Source organism: Thermobia domestica, chromosome 9 (assembly GCF_964235325.1).
Source record: "Thermobia domestica chromosome 9, izTheDome1.hap1.1, whole genome shotgun sequence".
NCBI lineage: Eukaryota > Metazoa > Arthropoda > Insecta > Zygentoma > Lepismatidae > Thermobia > Thermobia domestica.
Genome location: NC_137462.1, coordinates 9,319,819 through 9,340,413, shown reverse-complemented (window position 1 = coordinate 9,340,413; position 20,595 = coordinate 9,319,819). Strand labels below are relative to the sequence as shown.

Genomic DNA, 20,595 nt, shown 5'->3' with positions numbered 1-20,595 from the left:
TCTAGTGGCTGGCGCGCATACCTTTGGTGTAAGGGATCCCGGGTTCGGTTCTCGTTGAGAGAGCCTTGAAACTTTTGATATTTGTAGGTCCACGTCTCATGTAGCCTTGGTGCTGAAGCGAACATTAAACTCCAATGCAGTAAGCATAGATCAGTAACAGTTCATTTGAACTCTTAAGAAACTAATCTAACAATCTGAATTTCCACGGAAAGATAACTTTAGACCATCGTACTGAATATTCCATAGTGAATAGATTAGTTGCCTAAAAATGGGAACCAATTTCCAAAAGATTTAGATGCTTTTTCGTTGTTGTATTAGAAGACTGAATTCGTTGTTTTGGACTGTTCAGGGACGCAATTAAGAGTTCAGCACGAGTTTAGTAGGATGAATGACTTCCGCATTATCATTAAGCATATATAAAAAAAATACATCAGTGGATGACTAACGATTTCTCAGAGAGTAAGACACAGTACAGTAACAAAGATGACCACGAGATGAGATTTCTAATCTTGACTGGCACGACGTCATCGTATCTCAGTTAAAGCTCGTTTAGTTACCGTAAAATCAACAAGAAGTTGCATTTGCTCTGTGCGTGCCAAAATACGAAAACCAATCGATTTGTGTGAGAGGTTGAACAGTTGTTGGTAAAGCAATATAATCTGCTGTTTTTTTTCTTCTTCTTCTTTCTTCCCTAAGTTGTACTTGGATGCTGTCTGAAACGGTTGTATACTTTATATCCTCTCCTTTGGTCTTTTTAAGAGCAAAAGCAGCAACTGAGAACTGCCTTGGGCAAACACCGCGTATGTAAACACATGATGGAAGACGTTCTTTACTTGTTCATCATCGCTGAGTGAAAAGTCAACAACATAGCCAACGTTAGAACACTTTCCTTACCAAAAGGAAAGCAACTAAGAAGATACAGACAGATTCATCAACTCATTTCAATTAACCCTTTTCCCTTCAAAGCTTTAGGAGAATGTTTATATCAATCAACTCATTACTTCAACTTCATACACGAAGAATTTCATTTTTTTTAAAAACCTGTTGTATTAAAAATAAAATAGGAAGTCCATGTTTATGTTCACTTCCTTCTGTTTAGATTTGTAATTTTATTTGGTTTCACCCAAAAGTTCATCAAGTCATGGGTTTCACTTCCAGTTTTGCTTGCCAAAGGGGGCGGGATTTGTTGTGCGTCTGTGGGATTGTCCACATACACAAGCAACATTTCACATCGCTTTCACATTGGTATATCTAGGCATATCTCAGGGAGATAACTGCCACCCCCTGCAAGACGCTTCTCCTTAAAGTTCATAAATTATTTGAAAACAACGAAGTAACGAATACTTTCACTTACATGTATTTAATTTAGACAGCCAGTATGGAAGAAACATAGTTCACAGACATATAGAAATTATTATTTCTACTTAAGTTCAGTACTAGACCACTCGGGTCGACGTTGTTCGAACCTGGTCGGAGGCATTTCAACCACTCACAAACAAACGTGAACACGGTCGAATGATTCCGTAATGGTGACTGTGGCTCGTCATCAGATGTAGGTAGGTCTACACAACGCGCATGTGCGAGATTCTGACCGCAGAGCTGCAGTGGCTGAATTTCAAAACGGTACTTACTTTAAAATACGCCTCGTATATGAGATAGGAACAACATGCGGCAAAAGTTTTATTTGATGTTTTGTTTAATGCAAGACAAGCAAGCTAATTCTGGCATTTTGTTAGCACCTAAGATTTCTAGCTTTAGTCATCACTATCATAAGAATGCTGTTATAACTGACACATCATAGGATTTATCTCTTTCCATAGTATACATCAATTGTGGTCGTTTACTCCTCCTCTTCTTTGCCTTTCGCCATACACTCTATCAAGTCACTTAAAACCCTTAAGAGTCTTCATCCCGGCGAAATTAAAATACCGCTAATTTTACAGTAATTATGTGATATCTTCAAATAGATAAAAGATAATTGAAATATGGAACAAGAGCGCCCTAGACAATATTATTTTGCGTGAGGTACCGTTATCACAAGTCACCTAGCGGCTTTCCGTTTTCAGCTGTTTAGAAACGCGAAAATAAATGCCGATTTTCAAACTGGCTTGAAATCGAAAGCAGATAAGTGAGTCGTGATAACGGTTTCTCATGTAAAATAATATTGTCTAGGGCGCTCTTGTTCCATATTTCAATTATCTTTTATCTATTTGAAGATATCACATAATTACTGTAAAATTAGCGGTACTTTAATTTTGCCGGGATGAAGACTCTTAAACTAGACCTTCTCGCCGCTGATTTTTGGCAAGACTTTTGGTCCACAAGGTACGGGTTTGACTTTTGCTGCGGGAATATGGAACATCTACTGTTGTACTTTAAATTCCACTCTTAGCTATAAAGCCTGGCCGCTGACAACGAATGTAAATACAAAGCAATGAACCAAGTCATTTAATACAGAACTTCTCGAAAAAATCCATACCTCGTTCCTTATTGCTGCATACGAGGCGTGTTCAAAAAGAAACCGAACAACACACTAACCGGCAGAGGAATCGCGCTGCAGCTCTGCCCTGTCGCGACAAAACGCTGTAACTTTGGCGGAGGAGTTTTGAGAAAAAGAGCCGTAAAGTCGCTACAGACCGGCTAATTTCCTACTTGCATCAAAATTCTCTTTGGTATATTTTCAAAAGTATTTGACTCAGCTCAATGCTGGGCCTGGTGAACATAAGTATCGGTGGGGGAAATTCAAAAATGCTTATAGCGACAAAACAATGTAACTCAAGTTACAGCGTTTTGTCACGACACGGCAGAGCTACTGAGTGCACCTAGCGGCTGGTTTAGACAACTAACTTCCATTTCGCTATGACCGTTAGTCGCCGCTGAAGTGAGGACATGCATAAGTTGTTCCGTCGGATTAATGATGCAATGAGACAGATTGAAGAACAACATACTTGTATGAAATTTTCTTCAAACTTAGCAAAATATCTACAGCGACATTTCACTTGATTTTCAATTCATTCAACGTCTCCTCGTCCAATAAACGCACGCATGAGTCGGTCAAAGTGCAAGGTGATGCTGGTTGTGTATTTTGCTTGGAAACTTATTGCCCATCATGAATTTGTATCAGATGATAAACAAACAAGTTGTACCAGGACATTTAAGCGCGGTTGAGGGATATTGTGCGCAGAAAGAGGCCTATGAAAATTGGGGGAAAATCAAATTTAGATGGCGCACCATGCCAATGCGTGTTATTTCAAAACTTCTCTTTCTTTCTGAACACATCTCGTATTTCTTCATAGACTTGCTTTCGACAGATTTATTCATTCTTCTCCATACTTACATTTCGAAAACATCTGGCTGTTTTTCAAGGAGGGACCATGGCAGCTCGCTCAACTCTGGTGCGAGGGGTAAATCCCAGGTCATATGAGTTTGTGGTGGATAACATGATGCCCGTGGGTTTTCTCTGGGTTCTGCTTCCTCTCTACATTCTCATACAATCAATTCCTTGTGGCCCCGCGTAGCGTAGTCGCTAACGCTCTCGCCTTTGGTGTGAGCAGTTCCGGGTTCGATTCACGGTGTGGACACGGTCGAAAAAGTGTAAAAGCTAAGTTTTCTTCATTCATACCAGGCAAACGTCGGGATGGTACCCAAAATACAGGTCCCAGGTCTATGTATTCCCCCGGATAGTTTAATCGTCGAGGGATGTCATCCTTCATACGTGACGGGCTAACATGACCCTAGACGCCGGAAGCCCAGGAATCTAATTCCTAATTCTAATCCTAGTGATGGGCTAACATGGCCCTAGACGCCGGAAGCCCAGAAATCTAATTCCTAATTCTAATCCTAGTGATGGGCTAACATGGCCCTAGACGCCGGAAGCCCAGAAATCTAATTCCTGATCTTAAATCATCAATTTATTTTATGATCACATTCACGTTCATTATTCATCCACTTTGTTTAGGCTGCAGGAGTAAACTTGATTTATTTTCATTTTGATTTTTTTTTCATAATGTCCGTATACTGCTTCGCACATTATAATACACAACGAAACATGACACATCGTTATTAGTTATTTTTATTCAGCGAACCAAAAATATGAAGAAAAAAAAGTTGCTTTCGCCATACTTGTTAGTTCTTTGAAGAAGTTGTTTTTAAAATAAGTATTTAAATTAACATAAATTATTGTATATACGAAAGATATTTTTAGTTCACTGTGACAGTTAATATATTTCCCACCAAACAATTATGTTTGTTTTCTTGTCTTCCAGATTTCTACAGCTTCATTAAAACTCTATATTTACGGATATTTTATTTGTCCCTGTGTTTCAGGATATATAAATTACCCTAAAAATGCCATTATTTCTTTTTGAAAGAACAGATAAAATCATCGCCACATCCGCAACCGAGAAACCCACCCTTCTAAGAGAGGTCACTGACACTCATAATAAAAGGCCCTTCTACATCAACATTACCATCAGGATTCGCTCAAAATATTTTAACAAAGCTAGCGTATAACGTGTTCACAATTTCCAAATAGCCAGACAATTTCTTTTTTAAAAAAAGGCCAGCGTCACGACCTCTCTTTTGACTTTTAACATTCTGTGCGCTGCATCCATCATAAACAACGTGAAGATTAGGCTGAAATGGACGTCAGTTTTTCGTTCACGAGCCATCACTTTTGAAAGCAAAAAGCTTGACAACAAAATATCTTCTCAGTTTCCACTTTTATAGGTTTCTGCAACACTAAAACATTTGTTTTACGTACTCATACTTGCGTTTAGAAGAATTTCACTTACAGTTCTTTAGTTTTTGTTATACTTAGTTTTTTAGTGGTTGGTAGTTTTAATAGGTTTCAGTGATTAGTTCTTCCACCTGCTGTCTTTTGACATTGACCAACCCAGAAAACCTACTTTGAAATGAAATTAAATAAAATCTAAGTTTTACGTCCCACGGTTATGCTGGTTAGGCTAAAGGAGACGGTGATGATGAGAGATGAGTGAAAATGGTGGAATGAAGAAAGTGGGAGGAAACGGGAAAACACCGAGAAAAACCACGAGCACGGTGTTTGTCCACCACAAAGTCCACACGGCGCGAGCTGGGATCGAACCAGAGACCCCAAGCACCGGAGGTGAACGCTCTACCACTGAGCCACCACGCCCCCAACCTACTTTGATTAACTGGTCAGTGGTTAACGTCCTTTGCCAGTTCCAAGGCTATACAAGACAGTATCTATGGCTTAAAAGTGGGATTGTATCTGAACAAGCACTCTCAGTATATCACTTGGCCACAAAGCAGCACATGGAGAACAATTTCGTCTGAATACATTTCTTGTGCCTTACTCTTTGATTCCTAACTGGTTTCTTTCATTCTTCCCCACGTCCACGTTTATAAAGTGATAGTCGGTTTTCATAGATTCTGCATACTACATTTTTCGCTGCATCTGAAGAATGTGAAAGAACCATAAAATTCAACAAGACTTTCTAAAATTTAATATACATGCGACCGTCATAAAAGATACAGTGAACTTTTCTAAATATAGTGACTCTTAGATGCTTTATATAAAAGTATTTACTATGTGTGATAAAATAAATAGTTCCTCGTTATTTACCCTGATAAAATGTATTATCTGTTTTTTTTTTTTTTTAATTCTGTTTTTTCTGTAAAGAGGCTTTTGCAATCACTTATGATTCCATATCAATTGAGGGATGTCAGTTTTGATTTACTGATAGCAAATATCATCCGTCATATTGACCTCTGTTAAAAACATGCATTTCCTGCTCTCTTTGAAGGTACGAAAAATGTTATCCATCATCGTTAAAAAAAAAAAAAAAAAAAAAGTGTGATACACAAACAACTAGTTACGACTTATTGTTTCAGTTATGATATTTAAAGCCTGCAAGAAACTACTCCTCCACACTATACTGTCCTCCCCCATGTCATCCATGTATAGTGTATGTTTATGGATGTTCAAATTAGTCCTGAAAGGTGAAGTGCTCAGTCTCAAACCGTACGTGATACTCCCTTTAACCCTTATAAGTTATAGTACCTGTTATTACCTATTTTTAGGCACTAACATACTGTCTTCATTATTCGATTAAGAAAGTGACAATAAAGGTTTCACTTCGTTTTTTTTTTTCTTTCTTTCTTTTCTTTAAAGCATGAGGCCTTGTAGAACACGTACGTATGGTTTCATGTCTTTTTGCCTCGAAACTATTGGGTGTGATGCAGGAGCGGATTCAGGACCGGCTTCTGGGGGGGGGGGGGGGTCGGTGGGTTGTCCTACTGCTACTTTTAAGGGCTCCAAACTTTGGGATGGGTTTTATTTATATAGGGAAACTATACAGTCGTGGGCACTCTGATAGTGATGGGCACCTATACCAATTATTTTCAAATAATAAGAGTCTGAGCGCCTGTAGCGAGCTATTGACGATTTTCAAATGTTGGTACGTCTTTCTTCTTTAGGTTCACAGTTTTTCAATTGTCTTTCTTCTTTCTTGTGTGTGGCGGGGTGTAGAAAGGTGCGCGATGTGAAACGTTGTGATGGTTGTTGTTCATTTCTAAAGAATTCTTTTAATCAGATAGGTGTACTGATTAAGGTTTTGTTTCATTATAAATCAATTGGAAATTAAAATTTTGTGTTTTGAGTGATTATTAAATGATAAGAGCACTTCATGCTAATGAGATGTAAGTCTAAATCAGTTTTGCTCTCAAATCATGAGGTGCTCACCACTGTATTTTAATTTAATGGAACATGACAGTAATGGGCACCTAGTGTCCATAACTATATTTTACTATATGAATTTTTTTGTCGTTATTTTAAGCCTAAAGTGCATTTCAGGCTGTTGTGTTTCTTGCTCGAAACTTTCATGAAATTTAAAGGTTATTTAACAGTGATGGGCCCAGTGCCCATTACTGTAAACTCACTATGCCCATCACTATATGTTTATATTGGATTAAGCCACGGCCTCCTTTGTTATACAAGCCAGAACCTTGAATGTGGCAACTGCGCAAATCGGAATGTCACAGACTATCCATCTTCAACAGTTGCCAGTCCATACACTATTTCTCTACCATTTTGCGAGGATCCTCCCTTTCTCTAGACATTAATGCGGAGAATTTGGGCAGCCGACTGTGCTGGGTGGATAGTCTGTGGAAGGCAAAAAAGCGCAGTTGTCGTTTCAAGACTGGCCTGTATAACAATAAAGGCGGCCGTGATTAAGCATAACAATAGAACTAGGCTTATTTTATAGATACCCCTTTCTGGAAAAAATGTACAAGGAAGTGTATAACTACGATCTCGGTATAGGGCCCATTATAATCAGGTTACGTAAGTAGATTTAATTTTCTCATGTATCTGATTACATTTAATTTTAGGGAAAAGAAGGAAATCTGCACTATTACCAATATGAAAGGAAGGTTTCGACGCTTTGACTCAGCTAGACCTAGATCATGATCCCAAAAAAGAACAAGAAGTGGAAGCACTGCACAAACGTCAGTGTACGTTGGAAGTCCGAAGCCTCTTTTTTCATATTGCTAAGTGTACAGTTTTTTTTCTTGAAAATTAATAACAAGGCATATTCATATTTATCACATATGATTATATTTAAAATATAGCTACAGTCCTCGCGCTAGGAGAAACGCCAGTAACTTACGTTGTGGCCATGTACAGTACTTACACGTGAAGTTATGGAGTATGAAATAGGCCTAGTTGCTTTTTAAGCTGAATTCTGTGATGTAATGGCCAGTGTCTATCGGTAATTTTTGCATTGATGCCTCGGATGTGATTACTCCGCACATCATTTGCCACTGCTGTTAATACCGGCTTTTAAGAAACTAATCACAGCGTTTTCACTCAGGTAGCTGCCCAAGTTAGTTTGCGGCGCTGAGTGAGGACTGAATTATTTCCAAGATTATTTAAATACAATTTAAATGCAATCAAGTTTTCGTGATTTGACTTATGAGAAGTTTTGTGATTTACTTGGGCCCGAGAAGTGTAACCAAATAAAACAGTTTACAGATAAAGCTGCAAATGGTCATGAAGAAAAATGTGAAGATTTTCGCCTTCTCTGTAAGATATTTGAAGAATTTTCTAAAGATGAAACGCTCATAAAAATCCACACAAATGATGAGTTGCCGTCAGATGAAGCTTCAAACTCACCAAGATTACAACAGACTGAAAGTGCTTTGGCAGAACAACTTGAGGAAGCAAGCACTTCTCTACAAGTTGAGGTGACACCAGAATAGCAAAACAGAACTACTGACCGGGGTAAATATGCCGCTTTTTAAGGACTGTTTGGTATGGCCAGAAACGCCAAAGCTTCAAAGATTCCCATTTGTAATAACATCAGATAAATGGAAAGAGCTGTACAGAGAGAAAAGAAATACAAAAGAGGGAGAAAGAGGAAAAGAGAAGTTAAACAGTCAGGTCCAGCTGGGAAAGTAGAAAAAAGACACGAAGATACTCCTAGTGTTAATCTATTTCTTCTGAACGTACGGGTATAACTGGAGCTGGTGTGGAGAAATTACCTTCTGCCCCTCCGGCTAAACGAGTGCTTTTTGGCGAACTGCAAGAGAACAGAATTGAGGGAGTTCATTCTTCTTTAGCATCCAAAGAAGATTCAAACATATTGAAAGTGAGGGTGTTGGAAAACCGTACGGAACAATTAGAAAACCGTACTTTTTTCACTTTCTGGATTGTGTAACCAGTGTGGTGAGAGTGTAGGACCTCGTTTACCAGGAATGAACTGCAAATGCTGTGGACAGGCTTTTCATAAAGCTTGCCTTCTTGCTGTGGAGAAACCTACGATGATGATGTATGTTATTGTATCCAGTGTTTGCAAATCTTAGACGAAACTGAAAGTGACAGCGATTAGGCAAACAGAGTGCCTAATTTCATAAGTTCTTAATTTTTTTATTAAAATTATTACTATAAAACTACAAAACATCAAAACGAGATGCTGTATTATGCATTTATGTAACAAAGTAATGTATCTTGACAATATTAAATAATTTTAGAAATTTCTGCACAGGTGCCCATAACTGTAATCAAAAGTGCCCAACTCAGTCTCTGTAGGGCCCATCACTATAAAAGTTGTAGTACTTTTTTTAAAAAAATATTACAGGTACCTAACGTTACATTTCAGTCCGATATCATATTTATTTTAAAGCCCATACTGTAACAATATTATTTAACAAATATTCGATACATATGGCCAAACGTATAAAAGTTATAAATTAATTACTAAAAAAAATGCCTTAAGGTGCCCACGACTGTATAGTTTCCCCTATATACAATAAGAAAGCTTCCTCTTCTCTGGGGGGGCCATCGCCCCCCCCCCCCGGATCCGCCCCTGGTGTGATGACCCTTTTTTGTTATGTCTATTTTTATTACCTTTCGGCGGACTTACTTTTGCACCTAGAAGATTGAAATTTTGCACACATGTACATTCCTTAGTATTTTTTAGATTTTCTTCAGATCTCTGCGTTAACACAGGGGGGGTACAGAGAGGCAAATAGGTTAAGAATGGTTATTTTAAACAAAATGTTAATGGCGATTTTCCCGCCTCAGATACACGGTGGAAACATATGAATGATATCGTTTGAAAGTCCGTCCTATTCTGAAAAGAATGATGAACGAACCAAGACCACAGGATAAATAGGGATATCTAAGGAAATTTTTATATTACATCCAGGTCTTTTTGAGTAATTTGGGGCATTGTGAGGCTCATTCGTAAATATTTTTCCCATCCTTACTATTCAAGATACAAGCTTGAAATTTAGTGCACCCCTAACTATTTTTCAGTTGATTTTGTGATCAGTGAGTTAACACAGCGAAGTCCAGAGGAGGTCAAAATTTTCAGGAAAAAAAAGACTATCTCAAAATTTCTCCCCTCAGGGACATGATAGGGAAATGTGAATGGTACCATTTCAAAGGCTGTTCTATTGTAAAATAATAATAATAATAATAATAATAATAATAATAATAATAATAATAATAATAATAATAATAATAATCCTACGATAAATAGGGATAATGCTGTAGCGGCTCGACTGAATGTATATAATTTACCCCAAATCAGCCATAACTTAAAAGGGTTAAAGACGCCCAACGACGGATCTTCGAATATGTAGCCAATTCCAGTGCAGTATCCTTGTTATTTCCAGATTCCCTAACTTGTTTGCACCTTCTACATTCAACCTCTTCCCGATTCCTTCACGACAGAGGGTTAATACTAACTTTAATGCACATCGAACACAGAACCATGCGCAACAGAAACATGATCAACTGTACGGTTACACGGAAAACGTCATACTAAATGATTTAACTGACTTCTTTTGTACATTTGGAGTGCCCAACATACTAATGTAACTCATTGTATATTTTTCTCTTCTCTCATAAAATTTTCTAAAATCTCAACGAAGAAAATAAATATTTCTGTTATTAAAATGACACACCTTAATTTGCATAAACATGTGAAAAATAATCGCACGACAACGTTTGGAAGGTTGTTCCTGACACCAACATAAGTCAAAAAGTATAGACCAACCTGGGTGCTTCCTTTCGGAGTTATAAGTTGCCAAAGAGATGAACATAAAAAAATGAACTTTAAAGGCCCATAGCTCCGGTCAAGACTTCACTAAGGAACTAGTATACGCCCTATCCAAATATACATACATGTTTCAGAATCCTGCGGTACTTTTGCAAAATTTTTATAGAGATAGTTGGTGAATACTTCAAATTATATGCTCGTACCCGAACTCTCTCTATAAAAATTGTTGCGTTAGTATCTTAGGATTCTGAAACATGTAGTTTTGGATAGCGCACATATTAGTTCCTGTTAGCTTTTCTCAAAGGGTTCCTGAATCAAAGTTAACCTAGTACTTCTTTACACCAAAAAACTATATATCGCATTTAGCCACTTTATTCCTAATCTGCACTGATACAATTGAATTCACTTCTTCAAGTACAACATCTGTTTATCATTACATATCTTAATCACCATAAATCTCGTTCTTGGCATCTAGAACTCATATCCAAATCTAAGAATACAAATCCAATCTTATCTTCCATGATATTTGCACATAATATCACCTACTTTCCTTAGCAACAGCCAGTGTCCTTTTAACAAGCACTTTGTGCCCTTTTATATTCCAACAGTTCCTAAGCGAAGTCTTGATCCGACTACGGTAGGTCCCATAATTTTGGATCTATTGAAGTTCATTTTTTCATGTTTTCGGCAGCCTGTAACTCCGAAATAACGGATTTCTGCATCCAGGTTGGTCTATACTGTCTTATCTTGCTGTCAGGAATCACCTCCCAAACATTGTCGGTGTTGTTCTGAAACACCCTGTATGAGAATGGTTAAGGGAACGCTACTCTTTTCACGATAACTTCGGATTTTTTTTTTTTTTTTACGAACTATTTTATATTAGCACAAAAGTAAAGTTAGAACATGTTGTGGGTCCCCTTAACGATCCGTGAACCCAATCTTGAAAGCCACTGATCTAAAGAATACTTTTAAGGGGATGTCTACCCACTTGCAAGTGTTTCAGGATCCCTATAAGATAACACGTAGATATTTCTATGTGAATATTTAACAAGATATTGCACTTACCGTCTCAAAATTTTCCATGATATTTTCCAACAGCAATACCTATATGTTCATGGTTTCTGTTTTTGATTTAATGCCCCAGATCAATTTAGATTAATTATAATGTATACTTCCGTTTACACTTGGCAACGTAGAGGATAGAATTTCTCCAGGAATTGAGAGCTCTCTGCTGAACCTCTAGCCCTAATAGTCTTCGCGTCACGTGGTAGTGATTTATGAGCGCTTCTGGCTAAAAACAAATGTTGTCTCTGTTTCTTCCTTTTTTTTTTTTTTGTCAAAAACTTGTTTTGGGCAGCTTTGTCCTCAGTTTTGTCCACTGCCTCTATCGAGATAGCAGTTATACAATGGAGATCGTTTGCAGATCTCATAGCAGATAATGTAACATTCTTTGAAGAAACTCGAAGACTGACATACGAACCGCGTGACAATTTGGGTAGGGAATCTGGAACGTTGCAATTTTGTGTTCTGAAGTCCGCCTTATCACACAAGACGAAATGACCATAAACAAGAGACTTGTGAAGGAAGAAGGAAAATGTTCTTAGTAATTGTATCCAATTGTTTCCACATTTTTCACCTTTCCCCCCGAAAGATCCCTTCGAAAAGGGAAAGAGGGGAGGGTGATTTTGTGACCCTTGAGTTTTAGAATAGTCTTGAAACGAACTGCAAAGTGCACTTACTGGAAATTCTACTGTCGTTGTGCTATAATATCCGTGTTGCAAGAAGTGTGACAAAATGAAGGAATCAAAGAGAAAAAGAATTTGGTACTCTCTCCTTCCAAAAAAGAAGTCTCGCCAAGCTAATTCATATGTGTGGTCGATCTCAGAGTATGGAGTTCAGAGACTGGATAGTTAATATTTACCATTCAGGATTACCTTACAACCAATTAAATTCCATTCTCACCTAGCTTGGGCTGGGTTTGGGCAACTCCCTCTTGTGCAGTCGCCTGGACCCAGATCAGGCTCGTATTTATGGACATGTGTCTATTTCCGGATCACTTCGGAATTGATCCTTCGTTAATAACCATTCAAGTTCATTACTATATTTCCTGAATTATCCAGTAATCCTTTATCTTTCTTCATTCTTTCTCTTTTTCTTTTCTTCTCTGCCTCCCTCTGCTACTCTTCTTTCTCACTCTTCTTTTTCCTAACACTAACAAAACTGAAAAACGGTGTCGTGACGGGGAGTAGTCGCTATCAGCACGGTCAATAAGTTGTTTCGATAGTTTTTTTTTCCTTCGGGAGTCCGATATGGAATGATTAACTCGAAAATGAACATATACAGAAAGAATAATAATAATAAAATTTATTCATGATTTCAATTATCAGATAGGAGAGTATTGTATTTCTTCCTTACCTCGGGCGACTCCTCCTTCCACCCACGAATAAAATTACCCGTATACATGACAATAGGAAGGTATTTCGTTGAAAAATATGCTTTTTGTAGGATCATTTTAATTTCAGGCATATAGTCATTCTACTCCTTTTCATAATGTAATTAATATAGATGTATGCACAGTATAAATGTAATGTGTTAGAGATGTAATAAACTATTTCGTTGATAATTGTTTTTGGTAGAATCATTTGAATTTCAAGCATAACGTCATACTAAGGGGTTCCATAGTCTTGTGGTTAGAACTTTTGACTCCTGTTCGCGTGATTCTAGGTTCGATTCCCTACTAGAATACTCAAATCATTGGCGTTTGCTCATCGTTGTGAGCCAAGCTGGGGAGCCACGTGATTAAAAGACGTGACAGTCTATAGAATTAATATAAATGTATACACAGTACAAATGTTGTTTGACAGTAGTAAGGTATTTCGTTGATATGTATATACTATTTCTAGGATGTATACATTTCTTTGTATACGACTTTTATAATGTATAATGTATTCTTATAATCAAGAACGAAATTTTAAAATTCTTATTATTATTATTATTATTATTATTATTAAGTATTCTGCCTTTTGGCCGGTCCTGGGACTGATGAGATTTTTTTCGTTTCTTCTTAATTTTCAGTTTGGACCTTGAAATATTTCTTCCATGTTTCTCGATTTTCAGCTTCTTCTTAATAATAATTAATTATTAATGCTTAATAATAATTAGGCATAACAATGTTAGAAAACTGAAATATTTTAACAGAGCAGTTGATTTCCACGAATGTATAATAACAAATTTTACTACCCAAGTGAGATTTATACCACTTGACACTATGGTTCGGAACTCATGACTATCATATTTGTGTTACAAGGTTATTTTCTAAAGACAGCTGTTTATTAGTCTAAAATCTAAACTCAGCAATACAGCCCATAGGGGCCTGGACATGCCAGCTGGTAAACATTCACAACCTAGAAGATCGTGATCAGTGCAATGACATCAAACAATCCTTTCGTCTTTCTTGGCCAGAGATCGCTACCACTTTATTCGGATAGTTCTCCATTTATTTCACGATGTTGACTCAACTTCGGAAGTTGTGAGCTTACACTGGCAATCGAATCCTATTCTACGTACAATGGAGACACAATATAACGAGATTCAGCTAAGGAAAAACTCCTAAATAGTCATTAGTAGGAAAAGAAGCTGAGTACTATTCAGGAATGAATTGTTGATCATCTCTTAGGGGGAGGATATTTTCGAGAAAATGTACGCATGGAAAATAATAATAATAATAATAATAATAATAATAATAATAATAATAATAATAATAATAATAATAATAATAATAATAATAATAACACAGCTACACAAAAAGAATAAAAGTTCTGCGCACCAGACCCCAGGGTATGGATTCAAAATATTTTGGTACCCAGAATCCAAATTTCGAAACCCCAGGACGATTGACCGTGATATTTTTTTAAATGGGCGATAAACATAAGCAAACGTAAAACAGCACTTACGTTCTTCGCCCATAAAACAAAGTTGACACGGTGAAATCGTCCTGGAGTTTCGAAATTTGGGTTCTGGGTACCAAAATACATCGAATCAATACCCTGGGGTCCAGTGCACAGAACTTTTATTTATTTTGTGTGGTTGTGTAATAATAATAATACTGTATAAGGAGAAGGAATGAAGACGTACTAAAGGAAGCTAATGAAGGACGACAGATCATGAAGATAATAGGGAAAAAAAAAAAAGAAACAGCATGCTTGGACATCTTATTCGGCACTCCGATTGGATCACCGTGTTGATAGGGGAAAAGGCAGAAGAAAAACCAGGAAGTGGAAGATCAAGGATAGAAAAATTTATAAGTTTTACGTCCCACAGTTATGCCTGGTAGGTTAAAGGAGCTAGTGATGTTGTGAAAAGAAGGAAATGCTGGAATGCAGAAAGTGGAAGGAAACGGGAGAACCCCGAGAAACCCCCCACACATGGTGTTTGTCCTCCACAAAGTTCACTTGGTGCGAGCTGAGATCGAACTAAGGACGCCATACATTAGAGGTGAACGCTCTACCACTGACCCACCGCGGCCCGACCAGGGATAGATGCAGTTACGAAGAAGAGACCTTATCCAATTATAAAACAGCTCTCCCAGGGGAGAGAAAAGTTTTAAAATTTCCTTCTTGCGAATCAACCTATGATTGAAGTGAGAAAGATTATTATTATTATTATTATTATTATTATTATTATTATTATTATTATTATTATTATTATTATTATTATTATTATTATTATTATTATTATTATTATATAGAGAATGTACTTCTGGGTTTCCTCCTTAAAAAATACACACACTATTTCCAATTATGGTTATCCTACTTTTTACAAATTTGTCTTTTTTTTCCTCGGTCTTTCATTCCCATCATGCGATGGGTGGGCCATAGAAGGTGACGCCTTTTCTGTGGCCAGAGTGATCAAATTTGTCTAATTCAATATTGGTTTAAATAGTATTAGTTTTCAAGCTACATATATGAGTTCTTTGACTAACTGAATAGTGCACGCCCCTTCTGGCTCACTCGCCACTATTTAACATTAAATTTCAGATGCCTCGATATACTTGCATAAGTTTATTATTTCTAAAATAAACATTACGTAAAAGGTTATTCAAATTGATATCAAGTTTTTCTGACATTTGTATATTACGCATATCTTTCTTAATTTGCATTACTCACATTACCCCAGAGAACGAACAAATTTTAGAGTTCTGGTTTTTGAACTTCTCTTACAATAATAAGCAAATATGCGAGGAACAAATTTACCATTATTGACGATGCGGAGGGGAGGAGATTTTCTGGACTAGGAAGGAAGGTGTGCGGGTGCAGAGCAGAGGTCTGCACGGGCCGGAATTTTCAGCCCGGGCCCGGCCCGTGAATTTACAATGTGAGGACCGACCCGAGTCCAAAATATGTCTTAGCATTTAGGCCCTAGCCCGGACTGAGCTCTGTGATAATCAAATGAGCCCGAAATAAGCCCGAATTGCAGAAACTTAATTATTAATGCAAAATTGTATTTTTATTTACAGCAATTCGAGGTTTGATTTTGCAGTTGTGTTTTAAAAGTCCTCCAGAAAGAACGGTGCAATTTGTATCGTTTTACACTAGATTTACAAAGTTAGGCCCGAAAAAGTCCGAGAAATATGGTTGTATATTTAAAAATTCACAGCCCGAACCCAGGGGCGTCATTTAGGAGGACAGGGAGAGGCATTTGCCCCCCTCCCGAGTTTGAGATTTATATAATTTTATCAATAGCATAGTAGTAAATCAGTGAAAAACGCGAAATTTTACATATATCAAGGGGTCTTGGCCCCCCAAGCCAAATCTGAAATGACGCTACTGCCCGAACCCCTCCCGGGCCCGAAGTGATACATTCTTTGTAGGCCCGAGCACGTGCAGACCTCTAGTGCAGAGGCGTTTCAAGTGGTGGGCGACTGCCCACGGCCTTGCATGTTGAGGGACCTCGCAAAGACCAACGAGCCTAAATCGATTTAGCACTCACTTTTGTCGATGCAACAATAGAAACAAATATGAATTCGGACTTAATTACAGAAAAACAATACGCTTCAAGCTAACTTTTCATCTATTCGTATATATTAGATCGCTAGCATACGCGACAGGCGGCGAGTTTATTTTAAAATTGCAATAATGAATGTGTATAAGTCTTTATCGTTGAGATGAATTGTTTTCGATAAATTTTATTATAATTAGCAATTTTTAAAAAAGGGGGCAGGAAGGACTCGTAAACCTTATTCGCCTTCTGTGCAGATGGTATGGTAAAAATCAATACTGGATAATGAAAGTGTAAGTGTAAAGGCTAATATGGAACAGAGAAACAAAAGAGAACTTCTTCAGAAGGGAATTGGGAGGGGAGGGGATGAGAGTACAATGCTGTGACACTTAAAATGCGTTTTGATTTGTATACTTCAACAAACTTTTCTTATTAGATTACGCAATTTCTAGTTTCTTACTCCGATTATTCAAAGTATTCAAATGTTCTCGGAGGGAGTGACCGCCCCTCCCTTTAATCCGTCCGTGGTGTCATTCAGTTTGGCTTTTCGCTACTAATTCAAAGTGCTTTCCGAAACAAGTTGTCTTCTTGTGACAGCAGGGGGTGGAAGAAACAAACAAACCGTGAAAGGAAGAAAGAAGAGGTTTTGGGCTCTTCCAGTCCAGACCATTCTAACCACTGAGAAGTGAGAATCACAACGTGACTTTTCTGGTAAGAGCGTCCTTTTAAAAGCAGCTAACAAGCAAACAGATGGTCAGCCCTCTCCCCTCTGCAGCATACTTTTTATTCTCTGTTGCCAAACTTACTGAAGAATATATTGCAATTAATCTAACGCATGTAACGTAAATTGGAGACCGTGGTTGGATTTATATGGGTCTTGTGTATTTGTATTAAAAATTTCAAGTTATTACCTGCAATACTTTGTTAGAAATTACCATATTAAATTTTACATGTTATCAAATGGAGAGTTAGAAACCTAAGCGGAGATGGTAGAAGATCCCCTTAAAATTGAATCGAAAATTATAATCAGCGTACTTCAAACTGAACTATTGATACTGCCGGAGCCTATCAAAACGTCAAAATAATGAAATAAATTCAATAAATAAAATACAGGGTAACTCCAACAAGAAATTAGGACCTAACCTCAAAGCGCTATTTAAAAAAAAAGTTATTACAGTTCATTAGAAATCGCATAATATGCCTTTGGTGTGAAAGATCCAGATTCGACTGTCGACAGAGGCAAATGTAATGCAAATATCACATTCAACTGTAGGTCCACGTCTCATATAGCCTTGCTGCTCAAAGGGGCGCTAAAATTAATCCAATCCAAACAAATTGCAGAAATTTAAACTTTAAGAAAAAATGCGTTCACTAAATAAGCACAAAAATACAAGCTCTCACTATGATCGAATTTTTTTGAATGAAATGCTTGTCTCGCTTCAGAAATTTTTCTGTGCATATTGCGTGCATAGCATGACCGCTATCACATTCTTGCTAAAAGTTTTTTTTTTTCTTTTCTTTTCAAGAAAGGAAGTGTTTTAATTTATAATGAAGGTGAAAAAAAAGGAACACTCTAATGAGAGTAACTGCATTGCTCTGGTGCAAATGAGGAACAGTGAAGTCCACTGAAACCGGAACTTTCGTGCATAACGCTTGACCTAACATCACGACGAGTTAATAAACGCAACTAACCACTGGCTTGCCACCCTTTTCTCCTCAACAGCTAACGTCTTCACAGCAGCGTTCGACAAAACTAATGATCAAAGTCGTTTAAGAAAACATAATTACTTTTACCTACATGCACTTAGCAGAATGCACTTGCAATAATTCCTTCTGAACATGCCCACCTGTTATGGTCCACTTAGGTTCTAACTAATTGCCCGCCCTATCACAAGCCTTTTGTACACCAACTGTGATTAAGAGGTTTGTCGGTTCCTCCTTCGGACTCGTTAAGAAGTCACGGGATGTACAACTACGACGTAACAATGTCGTTTATCTAATAACACAAAGTCAAAGCTTTTGCCTTCATCGCAGAACTTGAAAAGTACGCGGCTCTTGAACTGACCTTTCTCGTGAATCAATGAGGGCGCTACGCGCTAACGAAAAACTTTCGGTCAGAAATTTTAGTGTGCGCACAAACAAAACCAACTTTTTTCCCTTGAAGGTTAAGACCTACATCTGACGTCACTCAAAGGAAGACGAGGTAAATATTCTTGTACCTCCTGGTGACAATGCAAAATGGCTAACCCACCTTACAAGGAACCCTAGGTATCTATCAGAGCCCGATTTTCACGAAACTTTGTATATAGAGGGAGTACCTCGGGAAACTCGCACAGCCAAAATTGTAGCTGCAGAGTCCAAGACGTTGGGACACTAGGGCCCGAGAAAGATCAAAAGTGGATCGTCAGTACATTACGGACATTGTGAGAAAATGCACGTTTTTCTTTAAAACTAATCATTGTAGCAACACGAAATGAGCATACATGAATACGAGATGATCGATATGATTTGTTAAAAGTTATAAAAAGAATATCAGCCATCTTGAAAGAGGCCATGTTGAAACTGGTGTGATTGGTGTAAATTAGAAAAGAGTCATGCGATGCATTAATTTGAGAGTAAATAGCCACAAAAACCTGTTGGTGAAGTCTGTTGTGATATTTTCTGGTAGAGTGGTTTAGGTATAAGATAAGCAAAGTGTATCTCATGACACTCGAGCAGATACAGGGTATGGACTGATATGACGTTCTGATTTCTGTTCGAATTAAGTCAAGTCTAATAAAAAGTTACAAGTTAATGTCAACCATGACATTATTATGAAGATTGAACCCGTCAGATCAGCACGTCCACACCAATTACATGGTGACTGTGACACAAATGATGTAGTGCTAAAATTATATTTCGCTCGGTTTCTTGTTCCACTGATCCCACTCATAGCGCTCCATAATCTGCATCTGCTTGTGTGTCATAAGATACACTTTGCTCATCTTGTACCTAAAGCACAGGAATAATGTAATACCACAACGGACTTCACCAACAGACCAGAAGCACAGGAATAATGTAATCCAACAACAGACTTCACCAACAGGTTTTTGTGGCTATTTACTTTCAAATTAATGCATCGCATGACCCTTTTCTGATTTACACCAATCACACCAGTTTCAACATGGCCTCTTTCAAGATGGCGGATATTCTTTCTATAACTTTTAACAGATCATATCGATCATCTCGTATTCATGTATGCTCATTTCGTGTCGCTACAATGATTAGTTTTAAAGAAAAACGTGCATTTTCTCACCATGTCCGTAATGTACTGACGATCCACTTTTGATCTTTCTCGGGCCCTAGTGTCCCAACGTCTTGGACTCTGCAGCTACAATTTTGGCTGTGCGAGTTTCCCGAGATACTCCCTCTATATACAAAGTTTCGTGAAAATCGGGCTCTGATAGATACCTAGGGTTCCTTGTTAGACCACGTTTCCATTTTACATGAATCTTGTAGCTGTTATAAATAAATAAATATTAAAAAAAAGCTTGCAACCTTATCTTTCTATTTACTGTTTATATGTTATACCTTCCTGAAAGCAAGAAAGGTATCTCCACCCATGCAGAATTGCACTCTAGTGGACAAACTGTGAACCTCCTCATTAAAAACGTATTTTGGCGCACTTGCACTGCCTGTCCAAAAGAATCCGTTGTTTCGCAAGCGGCAAAACTGTTTTTTCCCTTATGTCAGCGGGAGGGCGATACCAGGTAGCAAGCAAGACGTCCCAGAAAGTTACACATTGTTCAACTTCTTGCAAGATGAAAAAAAAAAAAAAAAAAATGCTGTGTGTCCCTTTCAAGACTAGGTTTACATTGTAAAATATGGTAGGGTTTCAAGATTTTTTTTTTTTTTTATGACAGCTACAAGTTCTAACGTGACAACACAGTCTTACGGTGACAATATATGACTCAATGACAATCTACTGCCACACTAAAGCCGGTGTTGCTGTTGATAAGAAGGTATGATCCAGTTTGTACTTTGAATATAGCTTTCGGAATACAAATATTGC

The 20,595-nt window shown here is 37.6% G+C and overlaps 1 protein-coding gene across 1 annotated transcript in view; it reads right to left on the bottom strand.

Annotated features, from left to right (window-relative positions):
• LOC145694394 (uncharacterized) overlaps window positions 1–20,595 on the bottom strand; it is a 622,323-nt gene that overhangs the window by 144,732 nt on the left and 456,996 nt on the right. The window lies entirely within an intron of this gene.